The sequence below is a fragment of the Amblyomma maculatum genome, chromosome 10 (assembly GCF_055883805.1).
Source record: "Amblyomma maculatum isolate TAMU_Amacu chromosome 10, ASM5588380v1, whole genome shotgun sequence".
Classification (NCBI taxonomy): Eukaryota; Metazoa; Arthropoda; class Arachnida; order Ixodida; family Ixodidae; genus Amblyomma; species Amblyomma maculatum.
Window position 1 is genome coordinate 30,182,992 of NC_139353.1, and position 20,287 is coordinate 30,203,278.

Genomic DNA, 20,287 nt, shown 5'->3' on the forward strand with positions numbered 1-20,287 from the left:
TGTAAAACCCAGGGGTACTGGGAACGCCGCAAGAAAAACGAGTCAGCAAAGAGGTCGCAGGACGCCCACAAGGCCAAGAGAGAAGAGACTGCCAGACGAGTACACTCTTACAGGGTGAGAATGGATGCGCTCAGGATAAAGCTGCGAGGTCGCCGAAACGTGGTTGAATGCTTGCGGGCAGCCTTTTATCGTCAGCAACGTTTCTGAACGCTTGCTCTCGCTCGCCATGCTTGGTTTCCGTGATACCACGAGACCCAAAGCGAAGAACAGCGAGGAGCTTGGTCGGCGAAAGAACGGAAGAATGATAGAGATATAAAGGCTTGGCGGTTAGCAGCGGTTGGCTGCTGCTACTTCGACCTCGCCTTCGACGACGACTTGGCCTACCGGTGATACCGAAACGATCAACTTCTAGTGTAACCTGTGCCGCAAACATCCATGTTTCAGCAATAAGTATTTCCTACCACCAAAACAACTGTGTACTCATGCTTAACAACAGAGCTTACGATCGCGTAATTAAACATAACCGGGATAAACCTCCGCAATGTTTCATCCTGTATGGTACAAAACAAACCAACATGGCCCAGTTACTCGGTCGAAGGGTCGTGCACGACATTTAACCATGTTGAAGGGTTTGTTCACTGGGACTCCCTAATGAAGGTTATATTGCGAAACCTGTGTAAAATAGCATGTAACGTGGAAAGGAAATAAACAAGGAAATGGAAGACATCTCTAGGTCACGCCGTTTTATTCGGTTCATCATTCTATATAAGTTGTAAAGGTAGAGTTAAAGGAGTACGAGAGACTACTAGAAAGAGCATCAAATGACCACGTAAGTGACGTATGCAAGCTGTGCCTTTGCTTTGGAGTCCCAGTCGGACGTTTTTATGCAATCGATACACTGTGTGCAGGATGTTTGTCGACACACGCCGAAGAAGTTTTACCAGTACAGATATAAGGGTGGGAATCCCATTTAGGCGCGTCCACTTCTTTTGAGGAGGTTGGTGAATGCGTGTTATGGAGTGGGCTACTGTTCCAGTGATATTCCTTTCATTTAGAAAGTAATGAAAGAACATTTAACTTCAATCTTCCGGCTCTACACCTACATTTTTGGGCGCTTGTTTTGCAGAATTGTCTCTAAGTGCGCCTATTGCTTTTTCATTTTTTGACATTGCTACTCTGCTTTGGCTTTCGAAAATCTGCACCTGTTATAATCTCTTATTCGTCCTCTTGAGGCCACCTTTGCATATGATCATGTGTGCACGGTATTTTCTATGAAAAATCTCGACCATTTTGCTGCCTTTCAATATGCACCCTTCGCTCGAAGCACGTGCATTTCCATGTTGCATTTCCTTGTCTCTTTATTGGGTGCATAATTATATATTCATACCTAATTTCAATTTTCCGTGTGGCTTGCAATAAGAGATAGTCAAAACGATTAAATTGCTCTTTTTCGTCATAAATACGTCGTCTCAAGCAGAGTCTGGTTAGCAGTGATGAGGGTGCGGATAAAAAACAAAAAATTAAGGACGCTTTATATTAGCTATAGAGGTTTAGTTGATGGTTTGAGAAGGCAAGACGTCTTTTAGGAAAAATAACTTAGCAATGCAGTACAAGTAATATTGCTGACTTGTTCCCGCCATCTGAGATGATTAGTTTGTGTGGCACTTAAAAAATTAGCAGCGGTTTAGCTTGGAGTTACGCGAGAGCCATCTGCGTGGCTACGCTTAGATCCGGCGCGGTGGTATGAAGCCCTCCACTATCGTAGCTCTTTCTCTCTGTTTTCACTCCCGGCGTAAGCTACCAGCCAACATATAAAGCCCCGCTTTAACCGAGCCGTATGAACATGCCTGCGTGAGGGATAACGTGAATACAAGGGTCTTGGCAGGCTGATTGTGATATCACCCTTTCATATGAAAAGACAGTGCCGAGTTGGCAGCTCCTGCCAAACATAATTCCAGGAACCCCTACGTACAACTAGTGCTCGGCCATGTCAGCTGCCAGCTACCCCCCCCCCCCCCCCCCCCCCCCCCCCCCCCGATTTCTTCTCTCTTCGGACTGGCATGGCGAGACTGTGGTCATTGTAGCTCTAGCAACAAAACTGCGCTCGTTAACAGAAAACAATGCACTGTACGTCAGTCGTTTTGTGCACAAAATTTGAATGCTATTTTTTCCTGGCTTATGACATTGCTACAGGCACGGGTGCCTTGCTTTTCGCCTCGATTGAAAAGCGGCCGCCATGGCCGGGATTCGATCCCGCGTTCTTGGGAGCAGTAGTCGAGCGCCTTAACCACTGCACATTTTTCCTTTATTGCCAACTTCAAAACCTTATTTTACATACACAGAATATTACGCGGCAAACATACAACATGGGTTAAAAACTACGCCAGCTCGGACTGCATGATCCATTAAAATTCGCGCGTGTGTAGCAGCGCTTCCATTCTCGGAAACCACTCAGGCACTTGGTCTTGTGTCTTGAAAACATCAATCACGCTGGCAACGGTTTCTCGGAAATAATGCCATATTTTCCTCGCATCAATGTCTGCATGCCTGGGAGCCATTCTCGATTGCCAAATACTCTGCAGGGTCTATATACCATGATCCTGTCTAGCGGTCGCCCATCATCATTGTCAATCGGTAAAAAATTTGATTTCGAATGCATCCACGGGTAGATCTTTCTTAATCGTTCATTGCAGAGTGTCCCAGACGAAATAGGCTTCCCAACAGTCTAAGAGACATGTTCGATAGCTTCTGGCTTGGGGCATATGAAGCAGTGATTTCCCCAAGGCGCAATAAACCCCTTCATTTCTTAATAGGTCTTAACTTCTAGCGTATTACTATGGAGTTCGAAAAGGATTGTTCTGTCGCCGCCTGGTACCGCCATATTTTTTACTCGTTTAAGGACTGAATTCCACGGATCTGCACAGTACAACAATTTGTACAATGGAATCTTGAGAAAGACACAATACGATCATGAGAAAGACATCATACAAGTCCTTATAATATTTCTTTCGCGATACAGCTGATAAATATTCAAATGAATATCGAGCTTGCAAAACACGACATGCCATGTACGCTTCTCTAAGCATTCCGAAAATTCTCCCTTGCATCCTCGCCGAACTTTCAACTAAGTTTGGCAAAACTCTGCCCAGTCTAACCTGACAGATAGTTTGTAAAAATGGCTCCTTCGTATCACGGAAAAACATAAAACGGTTAACCACCTGGCGCAAATACAAATGCGCCAAACCAACTCCTCCACAGCGGACGCAATCAAACGAGCTGGTTCGGCGGGTGCTTCCAGCGTGAAAGCTTCCAAGTACTTCTCCACAGAAAAATGGCAAACACAGAGTCCAATCTCACCACATTCACACCAGAGCAATGAAGTACTTGTAACACGTACCATGTTTTAATAACACAAAATAAATTATAAATTGTAGCCTGTGACATGAACAACCGAATCCTTTTAGTCTCTCGGTCTTCTCAAGCACGTCCAAAACCTTCTGATTCCAGTATGGCTCACTGTATCGGTAGTTTTTCAGCGGCATTCCTAAATATTTAACTGGGGTTGTTATCAAAGACATGTTCACCTAAGCTAAGTAACTTTTTTCTGTGCCTCTTCGCTGCAGAGGTTTACTAACCAGACATGGACATGTGGTACGCGCCGTTACCGCCCACCTGTTCGATGACATCGGCGTCTTTCAGGGGTTGGCAGCATTTTCTATCATGTAAGGCCTTCTTGTGATATCCCAGGGAAGAACAACCACAGTTTTCAGTTCTTCCCTGGTCGGCCGAGGTGGGAGCACAATTCTGTAATCTTGCATTCCTTCTTTCAAAAACAATGTTTCGTGGCCAGCATTGGCCGTTACCACAGCTCGCGAGCCTCCGCACTCTATGGCGTCGAGAAGCAGAACCGAGAAAATATGATTGTAACAGGTGGAAGGCGAAAAACATGTCGTTATTGGGCAGCATAATTTTATTTCCGCCGCTCAATCGTCGATTCTTCTGTCATTTCTATTTCACTGTTGTGTCGGCTTAATAGAGCGTGGTTGTAGGCTAGTTGGTGAGGGAGGAAACTGCAGAAACGACAGGATGGTGACAAGGAAGCAACACAGTAAGGAGATTGCTGACCAGTATCACGTGGTATGCATGCCAACTATGGACTGCAAGCCACATGGCGCTCATTGTGACTGATAGCCGTCTAGATTGCTTGAGTGAAGTCTCTTGGGTTTGAGGGCTTGTCCTATACTTTCCTGCGTTATTTCGTGTTATTTTTAGTCTAGTTCTCCACCCGCGGTGGCACGTATTCTCTTATTCCTAGCCTAGAGTGTTGTAGAAATTCTGAGCATGGGGTCAGAATGTTCCACTATAGTTATGCTCGTCCAGGCGTTTGAGTGCCCAGGGTAGGAAAGCTCGGGCTTCGACGCGCGTGGCTTCGTCTCCCGTTCCTGCCGCCGCGAAAGACTGGCCACACTCGGAGTTCAATTTCTGTCTTATTTACGTGATCCGCATAATTTTGAAAAAATGAGCGATATAAATGCATTTATTTTTTCTTTAGCGACACATCTGAAGACGCATGCGACACAGCTAGGAAGCCATATTCCTTCCCTTGCATTGTGTATTCGTGCTCTTACTACTCACCTAGCATCAAGACCAGTTACAGGAAGTCAGAAAACTTTAACAGATTTTGAAAAAGCATAGCCGTCCCAATAACATCACCATCACCATCATCACTAATGCATTTCAGAGCAAGAAAGAAGCAGAAGAAGACAGCGTGGAGGCTTCCTCGCACAGCTAATTCACATCGCTTGGAGCAAGCCTGTGCCGCGTCCATCGAAGGCCTCGCAAAGCCCACATTGGACCTTCGTGAACGCGAAGCCTTCACCAGTTCTGGCATCGTGATGCAGCTGGAAGCAGTGAGCGGAGGTTCTCAGCAGGCGCTGGTCGATTCGTCGGCACAGATCCAGTTCCCCCACCAACCGCCTCCGCACCCTCCAGGTCGCCTGGGAAGCCACAAGCGCACCCTGGTAGTCTTCTGCGTGGCGGCGTCGATGCTGGTGTTCCAGGTGACGTGACCGCCGTTGAAGTACTATCTATTTATTCATTTAATGATACAAACTGCGGTCTTTTATTGCGAAAGCAATACTACTCTAGGTTTCGAGCCTTCATCGTAGCGCGGTGGTAGCTACGTCTTACCCACGTGACGCTGTGACGTCACATACCATGTGACACTATGGTGAGAGCTGGGCTACTAATTCAAGCGGTCGGCGTAGCGCGGCGATAGCCACGTCTAACCCATGTGACGCTGTGACGTCACACCCTACGTGGTACAAAAGCGAGAGATGGGCTCCCAACTCAAGCGGTCGGCGTGGCGCGGTCGGAGCCGCGGCTCATTTGGCAGGAGCTGCCAACTTGAGTTTCTCGTTTCACATGGGACGGTTATGTCAGAATCAGCCTGGTAGGACCCTGGCATTCACGTTACCCCTGTAGGCCATTAAGGCACGATCATACGGCTTGGTTAAAGCGGGACTTTATATGTGGGCTGAGGAAGAAGAAAAAGCGAAGAACGCTCGGTCACCCGCAGGTAATGCTATCGCCCAATATTTGGTTCAGCAACATTGAACTCTTGTAATTTTTTTCCAGGGCTTTAGCAGGGCGGGCACATACACACAAATGACCATACATAAAGACAGAACAATATCGGTAAACTCTTTCAGACCTTCGAGTGATTCCAGCCAACTGTGGTCTCTGGGAAGTAAAAATACTTAAATGAATCAACCGTTGAGTGCAGAGGTGTGTTTGTTTCGTCTTGTTTCAAAACCTGTCGAGAAAGTGATAATTCCAGAGGCGCTGAGGTTGGAGGAGAAGCCTTTGAAAGGCGGGAACAGAACGACCATGCCACACGAGCCAACCTCTGTGAGAGCGTTAGCATGAGATTAAGTGACAAATATGGATAGTTAGAGCTCGCGTGCGCTTTCAATGGCCTTAAAGTCTGTGCGTATCGTACACGGTTAGTTCGAATTGATGTGGATACGGACGAATGGCCGAATAAACCGCAGTATATACCTGCAGATGCTATAGGTGGGTAGTGTATTGTGAGCTACACATAATGTTATTTCAAACTACAGGACTTACTTTAAGCCCAAAGAATTGCTCAGAGCGCCACAACATGTGTAACTTAAATAACATAAAGGCGGCGGTAAAGCGCATCTTGAAGGCAAAAACCGCAAAGTGGAAAGATGATGTGCGATATTGAATGGCTGAAATATAAACCATGTGCAAGTTTTGTTGAGAAAACATGACTCTTCGTCTCCACTGAGAGGCTTAAAGGAGTCATGACACCAATTTTGGAAATTAAACTATTTATTGCATCTTATCACTGATGTACTAAGCAACTGAACCTCAGTATCACCTGCATCGGAGCAGCGGGTATTTTTAAAACTAGTATTTTCGTTTCTCGGTGAGCTGCTTGCTGATCTGGCAACCGGCGTAGTGCACGAGTGACGACATCAACCGACGCCGCCGCGTCGCTGCATGTTCTGTGTACGAGCAGCGTCACCCGCGGTTACGCGAAGCCGTGGTAAGCCGATGTTGCGGACCAAACAGCAGTCATGAGCTGAGCTTTTCGACATCTATTATCACTTTTAGCCTGTGGCCGGGATTCAGGTGCACGTCGGCGCTCGAGTATGAAAGGCGAGTCAGCTGGCCCGTTCGAACAGCGTACACATTGTGCACTGAAACATGTCTCAAAAGCAACACATAAAATGCACAGCGCATAGAGTGCCGCCTGACGGCGCTTTCGTGCAATGTTTCAGCACCATCCGATAACGCAGCAACATAGTGTATAAGGTGTGGCGCGCTACATTGAGGCACACCTCGTACGATCTTATAGCAGCATCGTTTAGTTGCTCATCGTCAGGCCCAAGTCTGGCCCCAGCCGTATCTGAAAGTAAACGATAAGCTAATGAGGCTTAAAGCAACGGTGCCGCCCGCGAGCGTGGCAGACGACGGCGATTTGACCTTCTGCTTCTCCCTAATCGTCGCTGGGCCTACATTTCTGCGCATCGAAGCCACAGCAGACGGCACTTTGTAATTGATTAGCGAGGTGTTTATTAAATAACCCACTAAATCATGAAACGTCTTCTCAGCCCTATTTTTTTGTGGTGAAGAAAATTATTATTTTTCAGCAGCGAAGCTTGCGTACGAGAATACGGGCACCGCAACGCGGCTGTGAGCAAAAATTCACATCGTATGTGTCCACATTTCTCAAGAAGCATTCGTTTTTGAAATTCATTTTCGGGGGCCTAATACTATTACGAGAAAAACAAACTTTAGCAAAGCTTTTGTGACACAGGCGCAACGAATCCGCCGTATCGCTGGCACGCACGGCTTGCGGAAGCACGAAGGGCATGGCCGCCGCTGCAGTGTTTTACGGCGGTGGGGGCAGTGCTGCCATGTATGATGACGGCGGTCGTGCGAAAGTGGATGTGTGCGCAAGAAATCGCGCTTCACTACAGTCTGTCGTCGATATTCAGAACTATGCTTAGTACATTCTTTGGGAGTCATGTCCCTCTTTGGTCAACCGTGAACACAGTACAGTGTATCGGCAGCATCGATGCCGGCACAGCGGCAGAACAACGCGGTGTCTGTCTATGACGTCACCACTCGTTTCAACATGGCGATCGCTGTCGGTAGGAGAAGCTTCGAGATCTCAACTTTAATCGCTTATTTAGAAATAAACAGTGCGTCTCAGGCACTCAGATTTCGGAAATAAAAAAAATAAGGTCTAGTATTATCTGCTGCAGACTACAAACCTGTAATATATTGGATGACCATGGCATGACCTCTTTAGAACTTTACTCCGTATTTGCGATTAAAAACCTGATCTTCCAAAGGAACAAACTTCAAGAAATGCGTCGATTAAAGAGGGCGTCCATGCGGAGATCCAGAAAGCTGCATATGTGTTGCTAAACGCAGTTGTGTGAGGAGAGTTCAATTTCGATATCCATTTTTTATGCAGGTGGCGCTTGTCATGGCGTTGGTCCGTCCCACCAAGGCGACCTCGGACATGGTGATTTATTCGAAGAGTCTCCTTGAAGTAAGTACTAGTGAAGATTTCATCCGATTTAGCTTATTTTTCAAACGCAAAGGATGCGTGCTAGCAGGCTACGTTTATAATATTGCTCTCTGTTCGAGGCTATAGGTTGAAGGTCGGCCGTCAGGCGAAAATCGGTGAAATCAGTAATTGGGGACCTTAATGGCTGCACACTATAATATTCCGGAACTGCTTAGTGCAATTATTGAGAGCTATATAATATCGGTGTGACCTAGATCCATTGGGCGTGAATGGATGTTGATATAAGACAACGTGGAATACACAACGTGTGAAAGTGGCAGTTATACACGCGGTTTGATCGGCTGCGGAGATAGCATGGAGCTCTCGTGAAGTGGCCAGCGAAGCGGTTCCAACCCCAGGCGCGGGGAGCTTTTTTTTTTTTAAGCGAAAGCTTCACCATAGATAGCCGCGGTGCGTTTCGTTTATGCCGAAGTTTAACCTTCAGTCGGCCTTCAGCCGGGCGCGTGGCATGCTGGTCGCCCGCTTCTCTTTCTTCGCATGTTTGTTGCACGGAGGGGACGGCGCTCAGTTCTGCTGCCGCTTCTTTCCTTCTTCTACATTGCACACCTGCTTGTTCTTGTTCAGAGACGTGACAAACCTAATTCGTACTGGAACACATCGCCGGTTTCCGTGTAGCGACGAGGGTAACTTCAACAGCTGTGTGCCTTTCTGCGCATGCGCGGCGCTGTTCAGCTGCTGCGTCGCAGCGGGGAATATAAGCCGTGGAGCAGCCGCTCGCTTGGGAAGGCGTATATATACGATTACAATTGCTGCGAGTCTGTAGTGCTATGCCATGGATGAGGCAACAACGATGAGTGAGAGCGCTCGCTACTCTTGCCTACAGGCCAAACCTACTCATCCTGCATGCCGACTTCGGTCGCTGTGGAGAAGCGGCACGTAGGAAAAGTGAAACTGACCAAAAGATGAAGCGACGATGAAAAAATTAAGCTGAGGAACGATGGAAACACCCGAAGAGTGAGAAGAGAGACTTGCAAAGGGTTTACGCAAGGCGGAGAAGAAGGTGCGGGTGCGACAAGAACAACAGAGAAACGATTCGGTCTCATGCAAGACTGCTACTTCTTTCGCTTTGTAAATCCTGGCTTAGCTGAGTGAAACCATGCCAATTTCTCGTTTTTGTTTTAAGGTCAGAGGGACATCCCTACAGGCAACAAATTTTCGGTGAAGTGAAAAGACCTGAAACTACCGCACTAATAAAATCGTTGATTGACTTTGATCTTTGGAAATACGGTTCTTGTATGCGAAAATTTGCATTTTCGTCGCCAGTCTGACGGTGTTCAGCACTTTTCAAGCATTACAAGCGGTGAACTTCGATTAGATGTTCTGGATTTTTCTAAAATAGACTTCGATAATCAAATTCACTAATTAATCAACTATGCAGCATTCCTGGCCCTGTGCAACAAAAGTAAGTAGCTCATCTACACATTCTGTGTAACATGGCCGATATTTACCATCATGATATTGATGTTCAGTATGTAAGCTTTATCAGATACTCACTTGGTCGGCGTGTGGGTGCTGGAGAAACGTTTTAGCCGTTATTTAACCTGAAGTTCCGGTCAAGGCATTACTCACTGCGCATACGTGAAACTGGTTCGGCCATATCATAAATCGGCATTTGCATATCACCTTTTCCATCTTTGCCTTTAACTTTTTCTCTAGCTTTCACCCCTATGGCATTATAACAACATGCGCTCCTTGCTTGAACAATCGCGTTTTCACATAGCAAACACGTGTTCAGTTGTAAGTTGTTGCACTAAGCATAGTTCATCTCTTGTTGTACGTTGAAGTGGCAGCTGTTGTCGCTTCTCTCCTTTTACGCTATATGAACGGTATACGCACTGCTCAGGCAACGTCACGATCTAATTCGCTCCATTGTTACGTCAAGGGTGTTTATAGAAGTTAGTACTTGGGCTAGAAAAAAGCGCTGACAACGTAACGCTTGCTTGTGTGCTGCGGAAGCATGGCTAAAGCAAGTTACATGCTCAGCACAAAGTAGCGAGTTGTCTCACCTTACTAGATTTCAGAAAGCACATCCTGCTGAGCTTCTAGTGTCACATCCACGCATGTCTTCTTGTTTGCATGACTTAGGGATATCCAATAGCGAATACACGCCTTCCACTCAAATCCATGATCTTCGAAGCAAATGTCCTGGCTACCCTCCCTCCATAGCATCTGTTCCATATTTTTCTTGGCGTTGAAGTGTGTCGTTGACGTTCAGTCGCCTGTCCCTGCCCCCAAGTTTCATAACGCAGCCAATACTTTCGTCACGTCTGTGCCTACCGGTAAACAATTCCGCATAAAACATTTTGCGGACAGCTTCCGGTCTCAAATTTGGCGCCTCGTGAGTCATATAAGGCTTTCGCCCTAAAAGAAGTAAAATATCGCGGAGGGCCCTGTGTACCACACCCCAGCACAAAACGAATCCGTGATGTTGTCGTGGTTGAATTTCGCGGGCGTTCCTTCTCAATCTAAGAACGCATGTCCGTAGCGCCATCTTGCGGAAAAAAAGAAACACTGTGTGCAGTGAAGAAATGTTCTCGGCATTCTTTTGAGCAAATTAATTCGGTATTAATTTCGTGGAGTACAATTTTGGTCAGTTATAATTGAAGATGCCAGACGTCTGACAACATCATGTGTGATTGAGATTGTTTTCGGATAGCCAGCGCCACCAGTTCCGGCGTGGTCTAGTGGCTAGGATACCTGGCTCTCACCCAGGAGGCCCGGGTTCGATTCCCGGCGTCGGAAGGAGTTTAGGTCTCATGGTGTAATGGTTAGCACTCTGGACTCTGAATCCAGCGATCCGAGTTCAAATCTCGGTGAGACCTTTGTTTTATTTTTAAAACCGAAATTCAGAGCTTTGTGAAGCTGTGAATAATTTTTTTTCCCTTTTAATGCGGAAGCGTTTGTAGTCTTATGGGTGGCGTCACAGCCTCTCCGTCCGGTCTTGTGTCGTCAGTGTGTGGACAAAGCCTACCCTCATAGCGTATCCGTACTAACTGCCAATAATTCATTTCATCGGTTAACAGCATAAATGTATCAAATTTAGTGTCTAACCTAATTAAAGAATGGTGACCACCAAATTTGGTGGGTCACCGCAAACATTTTGTCCTCTGGACCACCTAAATTTGACTTCGTCAGAATTGGAACAAAATTAGTGTATAATAACCTGATTCGGGTATGGCTAATTCAGCGGTGGCCTCCACATTGGGATGGATCATTCACAAATTTGGCCCCCTCGGTCCCCAAAATTTAACCTCGCCAGAATTGAATCAAAATTGATGTGTAATAACCTGATTCGAATATGGCCGATTCAGCAGTGGTTACCCCCGAATCGAATTGGGCCCCCCCACAAAATTTGGCCTCCTGGACCCCCAAATTTGTCCTCGTTAGAATTATACCAAAATTGTTATATAACCTGATTCGAGCATGGTCAATTCAGTGGTTACCTCTGAATTGGGATGAATCACCCAAAATGTTTAGCTCCCTGGACCCCGAAATTTGACTTTGTTGGAATTAGACAATATAGCAAGTATGGCCAATTCAGAACTGACCCCTAAATTTGATAGATCACCCACAAATTTTGTCACTCTGAACCCTCAAAATTTGACTTCGCCAGAATTTTTACCAAAATTGATATCAAACAAAATCGAGTAATGCAAATTCAGTGCTGACCTCCAGAATTGGCATCGGCTACCCCAAACATTTTGCCTCTGGACCCCCAAAATTCGACCTCGTCACAATTTGCCCTAAATTGGTGTTGAACTGAATATGAATATGGTCAACTAAATACTGACCTCCAAACTTTAAGATGATCTGCCGGGACCCTCGAAATTTAACTCCGTCCAAGTTTTACCAAAACTGGTGTCTAACGTAATTGGGTACGGTCAACTGAGTGGTGACTTGCAAATCTGTGTGGGCCATCTCCAAAATTTGGCGCCGTGGACCCCTAAAATTGGTATTCGTCCGAGTTTACGGATAGAAACGGAAACTAAGGAATAGAAACTAAGAACTCATAACGGAACTTGACACAGAACTCACAATGCTTTCACATTCCTGCACGTATGCATACTTAAGTGCACCCCAGTAAGTTTATGTTAACTGAATTGTGCAGGACGTTCCCAAAAGCTCCTGACTTTATCGCCGCTCTGTAGAGCGTAAACGTTCTTGACCCGGCGTCATATTACAAAGTGGAGCTAAGCCAAATCACTGCTTGTCATGTGTGTGCAGAGCAGGGGGCTTACGATACAACTCTGCACTGCTGCACAGTTTAGTAAATAAGCTTTTCCTATGCATGAAAGCTACCTTTCGGAGTTTTACGAAGCGTTCATGCTAAATCCGCATATTCGGCGTGCTCGTTACGCCTGACATGTCACGGAATTATTGCCTTCGCGCCTCCCTAGTTGTCTCCAAAAGCCTCGAGCCAATAGCCTTCATCTGGTTTTCTCGCTTCATAAGCGCTACTTTGAATTCCATTATCTGGTGTTCAATGCATGAAACAGGTTAGACTAAAGGCGACCCTTTCACCTGCCCTTGGAGATGAGGATCCTGTCTGGAGCCTCCTTACCCCGCTTGTTATTGATGTTTCTCGCTACACAGAGAGCCCGTTCACGTTATTTCCGAACCTATAGCTATGCCAGTTCAATTTTTCGCTATAATAACGACGTTGCCAAGGTACTCTACCACTTATTAGTGTTCCTCTGTTCGTTCCAGCTGGAAGCATGTACTTTTTTATCCATTGTGTATTCATTTTTGGCCACTGAGTCACGACGGCCTCTATCTGACAAGCCACGAATGTTTGCTTGAACGAAACTTAAAGTCAATACCGACAGTCGCGATCTCCATTCTTCGGTCGAAAATTACAAAACAAACTGTCGACCCCAAATGCTTACATTTCGGTCGCATGTATGTAGGAACAGGGGAATACTTTCTATGCGACTGTAAGGAAAACCCACCATCAAAAAATCAGTACCGTAACAGAGGGCATGGCTTAGGCGCCTAAGGAAGCCGGATAAGTACACAGAAACCAAGATTGCGGAGTGCGTGGGAGAGGTCGCCCCCGTTAGGGGGCCACTGATCCAATCCGATTGATCTTTACGACCAACCAAATTTGTCCAATCCAATCCAGGCAGTAGCCGCCTGTAATTAGCAGAGTTGCCTCTCTGTTGAAGGTGGTCAAAACTATCCGGAGCCCTCCACTATGGTGCCTCTCAGAGCCAGAGTCGCTCCGGCATGTCAAACTTAAACCAAACAAAACGAACTCCGTGCAAACGACATGCGATTGCGAATCCTTTTAATTAATGCAATCCTTTGCAGAGCAGTGGTTTTAACTGAAATGTTTGCTCGGTTCCGCAAAGCCGAGGCACCTGACAGCGGCCGACGACTCTGCCGGTGTGGACAACCCCAATTTCGGCGAGACCCCAGCGGCTACCGACGGTGCTTCTTCCGGCCGGCAGCTGTGGTGCGTGTTCGAGCCCGGCCGCGGAGGCTACTCGCTGCGCGATGTGCCGGTGTCACTGTGCACAGTGGTGCTCTACTGCTGCGTCGACTTGTCTGCACGCGGGGTGTTCTACCGGCGCGCCGAGGACGAAGGACCCGACGGGGTCGACGCATTCCCGTTGCTGCGGCGCCAACGTCCGAGCCTGCCGCTGTACGCGCTCTTGGGCAACGGCGTCCAGACCACGGCGGTCTTCTGCAACCAGGTGGATTTTTGCGTTCTACGTGTCGGTTCTTTACTGCGATGGCTCTATGTTTTACTTAAGACAGTGCATGGCGCTGGCTTCATAGTAAGGCGAAAGCCTCTATATGCTCATAATGGCCGTGCCCACAAAGTGTCGGCAGAGGGATGGACACCTCGAAGAATGGTGTGATATTTCAGTACAGGAATGAGTGTATGAAGTACAGGGTAATAACTGTCTGTATGTGCAAAATTTCGTGGATGTGGAGTAATTAGGGAAAAAATTGAGTCAGAAAAGTAATTTGACGTCGAAATAGCCATTGACGACGATATGGTGGGAAGAAGTGAAAAGGGCCACGAAGTTGGAAATTGTGCATTAAATGTGCAAAAACCTTGCAAAGCTGTAATATCAGGCCTCGTCATGCGTTACAACGCAAACTCTCCAAGTAAAAGAGGAAAAGAGTAGTAAAAGAGAAAAGAGTAAACACAGTAAAAAAGAGAAACCACAGCCAAAATAGAAAAAAGTAGAAAGTAAAAATAGGAAGAAAAATAATAGAAAATGGAGCAAAAAGAAAAAAGAAAGAAAAGGCAAATAAGTGCAAACAGTCGCAAAAGACACGGCCGCAGCTGATTTCGTTCGCTGAAACCACGACTGAGAGCACCACAATCGCGGCGCACAAATGCGCTAGTCACGTGGTATTATTTGTATTTCGCGGGCTTTCTTCTCAGCCCGGAAAAAAAGATACACGTGAGATTTTCTTTATCGCAGTTAATGGAATGGGGGTTTCTGAAGGTGCTCTACAACTTTCCAATTCACATGTTTGGTCTAAAGTCCATATTTAATAAATTAGAAAAATTACCATAATTAGCTAATTAAGTAATTGCAAAACAAAAAATTGCCTGTAGTGCGCAAACAGGCTGGCAGTTGTATGCAATTGGTTTCACTGACCTACCTTAAATGTATTATTTTATAACCCTTGGTTCAAGTTAGCTGGGACACCCGGTATATATATATATATATATATATATATATATATATATATATATATATATATATATATATATATATATATATATATATATATATATATATATATATATATAGTGTGCGTGCGTGCGTGTGTGTGTGTTAACGCAGTATGCGATGCTGAAACAGCTGTCAAGACACTGTTCCATAGCAATCGCACTTGTCCATGGCTTTCCCTGCAGAAGAAAGAGTTGAATCGTACGCCGGACCTGGCCCCGCCTTCACACTGAACGTTATGCGTATCTCGAATTTCTCGTGATGCATTTCAAAATGCGATGCAGTGGTCCCGTCTCTTTCTTCCTCACTCATGCATGCGATGGGACGTAGGTGCGCGGCTCCAGCCCGAACGAATTGAGTGCTCTGGTAGGCACGTGGCTGCACTCCAAGCAGCTAGACGGGCTGCTCTTCTTCTACCGGTCGCACCACACGTCCACGGCCACGGACGCCGAGTTCTTTGCGCACATGGGGCGCATGCGGGACGACCTGGGCCGGATGGACCTGTTCGTGTCAGCCGTGGTCTCCTACCACAAGGAGCAGCCCGACGGCCCGTTGTCACCCAGCAGGTCTGTCCATCAACCCTCTTTTTCTTCTCCCTCCTCTCGGTGCCTTAGTGGTTAGCGCTCGACTCTGAACTAGAAGGCGCGTCACCAAATCCCGTCCGCGGAAGCCGGTTTTCGATGGAGGCGACCGAAAGGCGCCGGTATAGTGTGCGATGTCGGCTAACCACGTTAAATACCACCAAGTGGTCTTAATTTCTAGAGCCATCCACTACGGCGCCTGCCATAACCTTAGTCGTTTAGGGACGTTAAACCCGTAAACCCTAACCTGAACTTATTTTCCTTCGGCTTTGATATGGTTTTCCAAGGGCAGTGCTCATGACATGCAAAGTTTGGGCCCGAAGTGGCAGATCGTTCTGAATGCTGCCGCAGGGCTCGGCTTTCTTGAGGCTTGATAGCATACACAAAATCAATGCAGTAGAATGCGGTGAGGTATGGAGGACGTATTTAACATAATAGTGTAATTTTTGAAACCAAGTGACCCATATTTTTTTTTGCATTGCCTGTTTTGGCAAAGGATGATGATGATGATGCATGCACTAATACACAGGCATAGACTATGCGAATTACAGTTAACCCCATCATCAATGTTCTGTAATATATATAGTGACAGTACGCTATTAATATGTGGTAGTTACTAGTCCCATTTCTGGGAATACGATGTTGGATCCATTGGAAGGGGCTCCTGCCGATTTATTTCAGTTATTTTACTTTCGGTCAAAGTGCGACTGCAAACGACTAATACAATTGAGATTTAGCTGCTGACAGCTCTTATTAAAACAGCCATTATTATTTCTTATTTGTTTGCCCTATCTGCAAATATTCACTTGGACACACTGCGCACTTTTGGATGGACCAACTCGATGCATCTGGTAAAACCAGTTCGGCTCATCTGTTCGTCCAGATTTATCTCAGTGTGCGGTTGTAGCGTGGTCTGTCAAAAAAAAAAAAAAATGCGTCGTCCACAATCATTCGCTTCATGGCATGGGGTGGCCCTTGCCAATCCCAATGCATTGGATAAAGTGTGGCGGAAGTGACGTCAAAATTTAGGTTTAGCCAAGTCGGGCCATTAGCAACGGCGACGCTGTTGCTATGAAAAATCGGGCTACCAGCAACAGCGTTGCTAAGGGCCCTAGGTACGTGAGCGTCGCGGAGAAAGGGTAAATGAGGAGGAGAGACGTTGCAGCGTCCGGTCGCGGCGCGGCCGCGCCGGCTTAAAAAAAATGACGTCAGGGTCTCTCCTAAGCTTTCCTTCCTCCATGCTTCATGGCATCTACGCCATATAGCAAATATATATCGCTCGTTTCAACGATGCTTTAGTGTCTAATGTCTCGTATTAAATATATGGGAGTAATATTAACTTAACACTAACGAATCGTTTGCTTTGTGTTTCGTATTGAACGTGATATCCAACTATGGACGATTATGCAATAAACTACACAATTATATTACACTTTAATTACCTTTTCCAAAGGTCCAAGGGGAAAAAAATGAAGATTACAATTATTCCCGCATGGGTGGAGCACAGCGTGCTCTCTCTGGTGCAGGACATCGTGGTTCTGCGCACGCACGACCTGTCCCCTGCTCCGGAGAGCGCGGCCGCATGCCCCATGCCATTCGCGCTGGGGGGCGCCACGCGGTCGCCGAGCGTGTCGCGACTTCTAGCCGACCTCCGGGAGACGCTGCCAGGCTTCGAGCGGTCGGTGGCGCGCCGGCTTCTCTTCAGCATCACCTTCGAGGCGGCCAGTTACTTCCTCAACCACTCAGGCGCCTTCAACGTGCGTTCCTCTCCGTGTGTTTATTATATGCTTTAACATGTGATCTCAGTAGAAACGTTAACGCAACGTGTTTTTCAGTTATGCAAACATGATTCCAACGACGTGGTCAGTAAAGCTGCGCATGACAGGAAAGCGCTCGACAAAAGCTGACTATATCCCGACTAAAAGCCAGATTTGGCCTTGCTAAGTCTACATAGAACATTGCATGTTTCCCTGCCCTGTTGCAATTCAGTCACCTCATTTTCCATACCCTCCTCCCTTAAGGTGGCGGGTTTGGTTACCCTCTGACCACCTGAGAGACCACTTGGCCTTGGTGACCCTGGCCCACGACATTCTCGACATTATTTCCTCCTCCTCTTCATTTTCTGTGGTTGGGGTCACCATACTGACCATTTCGGATCAAATAATGGATAGCTGTGTGAAATGGTGTACCACGCGCTTTGACCACGTAACAGGATGTTCAGGAGGTTTTCCAGTGCTCTGATGCTAGAGCCCCCATCATGCTAGAGCCCCTAACCACTGCACTTTCGTGACATTAAACAAATAAACCAAATAAACGAAACATATCTTTAAAAATTTGTCGGCGGCCTTTCCTGAACCGCCTGGTGTACAGTGAAGCTTTGAAATGTATTATTAATAAAGAAACGTATTTCTTGAACTTCCTTACAAAAGAAAAATGGAACTAATGTTCCTTTCAACACTCGAATGACTTCGACGCGGCTATTGTCTGAAACTATAGTTGTATACAGGGTTCTGTTTAACGCGAAGTTTCTGAGATAGCTTTTCTTTGCGGCCATAAGGTGGCTCTCAGGATGCTAATGACTAATTACTAGCAACTCACTCTTAGTCGTGATTCTTCCCTCATAAGAACACTTCAAAACGCGCAATCCTTGAGCACAAATTACATTTCGGCAGCATGTGGGTTTTAACTGTCCGTTACGGTACGTCCGCAGGAGGGCGACCCAGCGGTCAAGATGGCGGTTGGTTCGAGCTACTGGCAGATGTGTCAGATGGTCACCAACATGGGCTACAACAGCCACTACTCGCCCTACGGCGACTGCCAGGTGGTGTACAAGGACCGCTTCTGGCAGGCCGGCTTCGGGCCGAACTCTTCGTGCTTGTTCGAAGCCACGCGCCACTTCGCCGGTGCCGTGCTCTTCGCTATGCACGCCGATGACTCCAGGGGCCGCTGCGGAGAGCGGCACGGGCTAACCAATCACGTGCGCCGATCACTCGACCGATTCGCCTCTGCGGTAGGGCGAAACGGCTGACGACGGCGGTGCTTTGCGATACGCTGACTGCCTTCATCCTCCCTCGAATACTCATGCACAAACTAGCTGTGGCTTACAGAAGCTACAAGGGCTCTGGACGTTCGAACGAAGACTGTGGTTTGTGCATGCCCTCTAGCAAGGATGTAAATTTAATAAAGACAGAAACTATGCTTACGAGTCCTTCTGCTCAGGAGTGTAATCGACTTATATGAAGCAGCTGGCCTTTGTAGCCTTTCATTTATTTTTTGCACTTTTGTCCACCGATTGATTCTCTTGAGAGAGCTAGCGCATTCATTTTGTCATTTGCATGCAGTCATGAAGGAGGAAGAAGCGTGACAATATGTAGTAAATGTATGCGGCTCTTAAAAAGCAGGCGTAATCTAAGTGGGGTGCTGTGCAACTATCAGCCGTAGAACAAAATAAAGGAGAACCCCTTTCGTTATACAGTGAGATATTTCGTGGAATAAAGCCATGCTTGCCGCAGATTCATCGACGTATGTGAGCGACACAGTTCCCGTACGTCATTACAATCTCGAGAAAGATTACCTCAATTCGTCATACTTTTTGTCCATATGGTCCTTCTTCGTCATTATGAAGTTAATTCCTCAATATATATATATATATATATATATATATATATATATATATATATATATATATATATATATATATATATATATATATATATATATATAAATATATAACACAGATAAATGCAGGGGAAATAAGGGTGCTCGTTATAATACATGAAGGAAAAAAGCCAACAGTCGGCGAGGCCGAGGAAAGTATTGGGGATTGTACTTTATGTTTTTATTTTTATTTTTATTCCTGTAATCACATAAATTAGTAATGTAATCTGTTTAGGCGAAAGATAAACACAAAGTAGAAGGAAAAACAACGTGCCGATGGTGGGAACCGAACCCACGACCTCCGAATATCGCGTGCGGTGCTCTTCCAACAGAGCTACATCGGCTGCTGTCCCACCTGCTACTTTCTTGGGAGTTAATGTTGCCTGTATATATATATAGTCCTAGCTAACTTGATTAATGAAATGTTTTGGCATGTGAGGAAGGAAGCCTGTTGCAAACAGCTGCCAGCCGTCGTCATTTTGACAGCAACGAAGCGAACTGCTGTGCATGACACGTCACGGTAAAGCACACAGTTTGAATTTGGCACAGTAGCCACTGCATCGCGTTATCACCAGAAGTTTCGTTTGTACAGAGCTTTCTGCGCTCATTTTCGGCTCTGAAGAAAAAAAAAAAAAAGAAGCGTCGGATTTTCTTGTGCTGCACGGCTTCCGAAAACTAGTTTTCTTCGTTTTAGAAACTGATCTGTCATTGCCTTGACCACCGATTCGAACTCGCCTTTTGGAATTACCTCACCAGTGCGATAAATCAAAAAGTAGTTTTAGTCAATTAGAGCTTTGCTGCATATTGTGTCCGCTGCTCCTGAGTTTTTTCTTTGAAATATTTTTTTTTTCTAATTTCTAACTCACCTTTTTAGGCATCTTGAAAATTTTCGCTGAAACATCCGGCATCATGCACCATCATCTTGGATCCCATGCATCATGGGATTCCCCCCCCCCCCCCCCCCCCCCATGCTGCGCTTGTCCTCACTGAAAACGACTTTGTCCCTATGTTGATCCAACGCAGACGGACATCTTGGTCGAATTTGGCCAACACTAGTTTAATAAATTTGGGCCAAAATTAGGATAGGCTATTAGCTTTACACCGGGTACCATATAGTTTCCGACATAGAGCCAAGGCCGAAAGCCAACCGGCACCGTTTACCCAAGCAAAGCAAAACGCAGCCTGAACAGTTTCTGTTTGTAACGTTCCGTAGATGTTGCTAA

At 46.3% G+C, this 20,287-nt stretch overlaps 2 non-coding genes across 2 annotated transcripts; both read left to right on the forward strand.

Annotated features, from left to right (window-relative positions):
• Positions 1-10,801: 10,801 nt before the first annotated feature.
• On the forward strand, positions 10,802-10,873 carry TRNAE-CUC (transfer RNA glutamic acid (anticodon CUC)). The gene has a single exon. It is a non-coding gene; the product is annotated as a tRNA-Glu (tRNA).
• Positions 10,874-10,881: 8 nt separating this feature from the next.
• On the forward strand, positions 10,882-10,953 carry TRNAQ-CUG (transfer RNA glutamine (anticodon CUG)). The gene has a single exon. It is a non-coding gene; the product is annotated as a tRNA-Gln (tRNA).
• Positions 10,954-20,287: the final 9,334 nt, after the last annotated feature.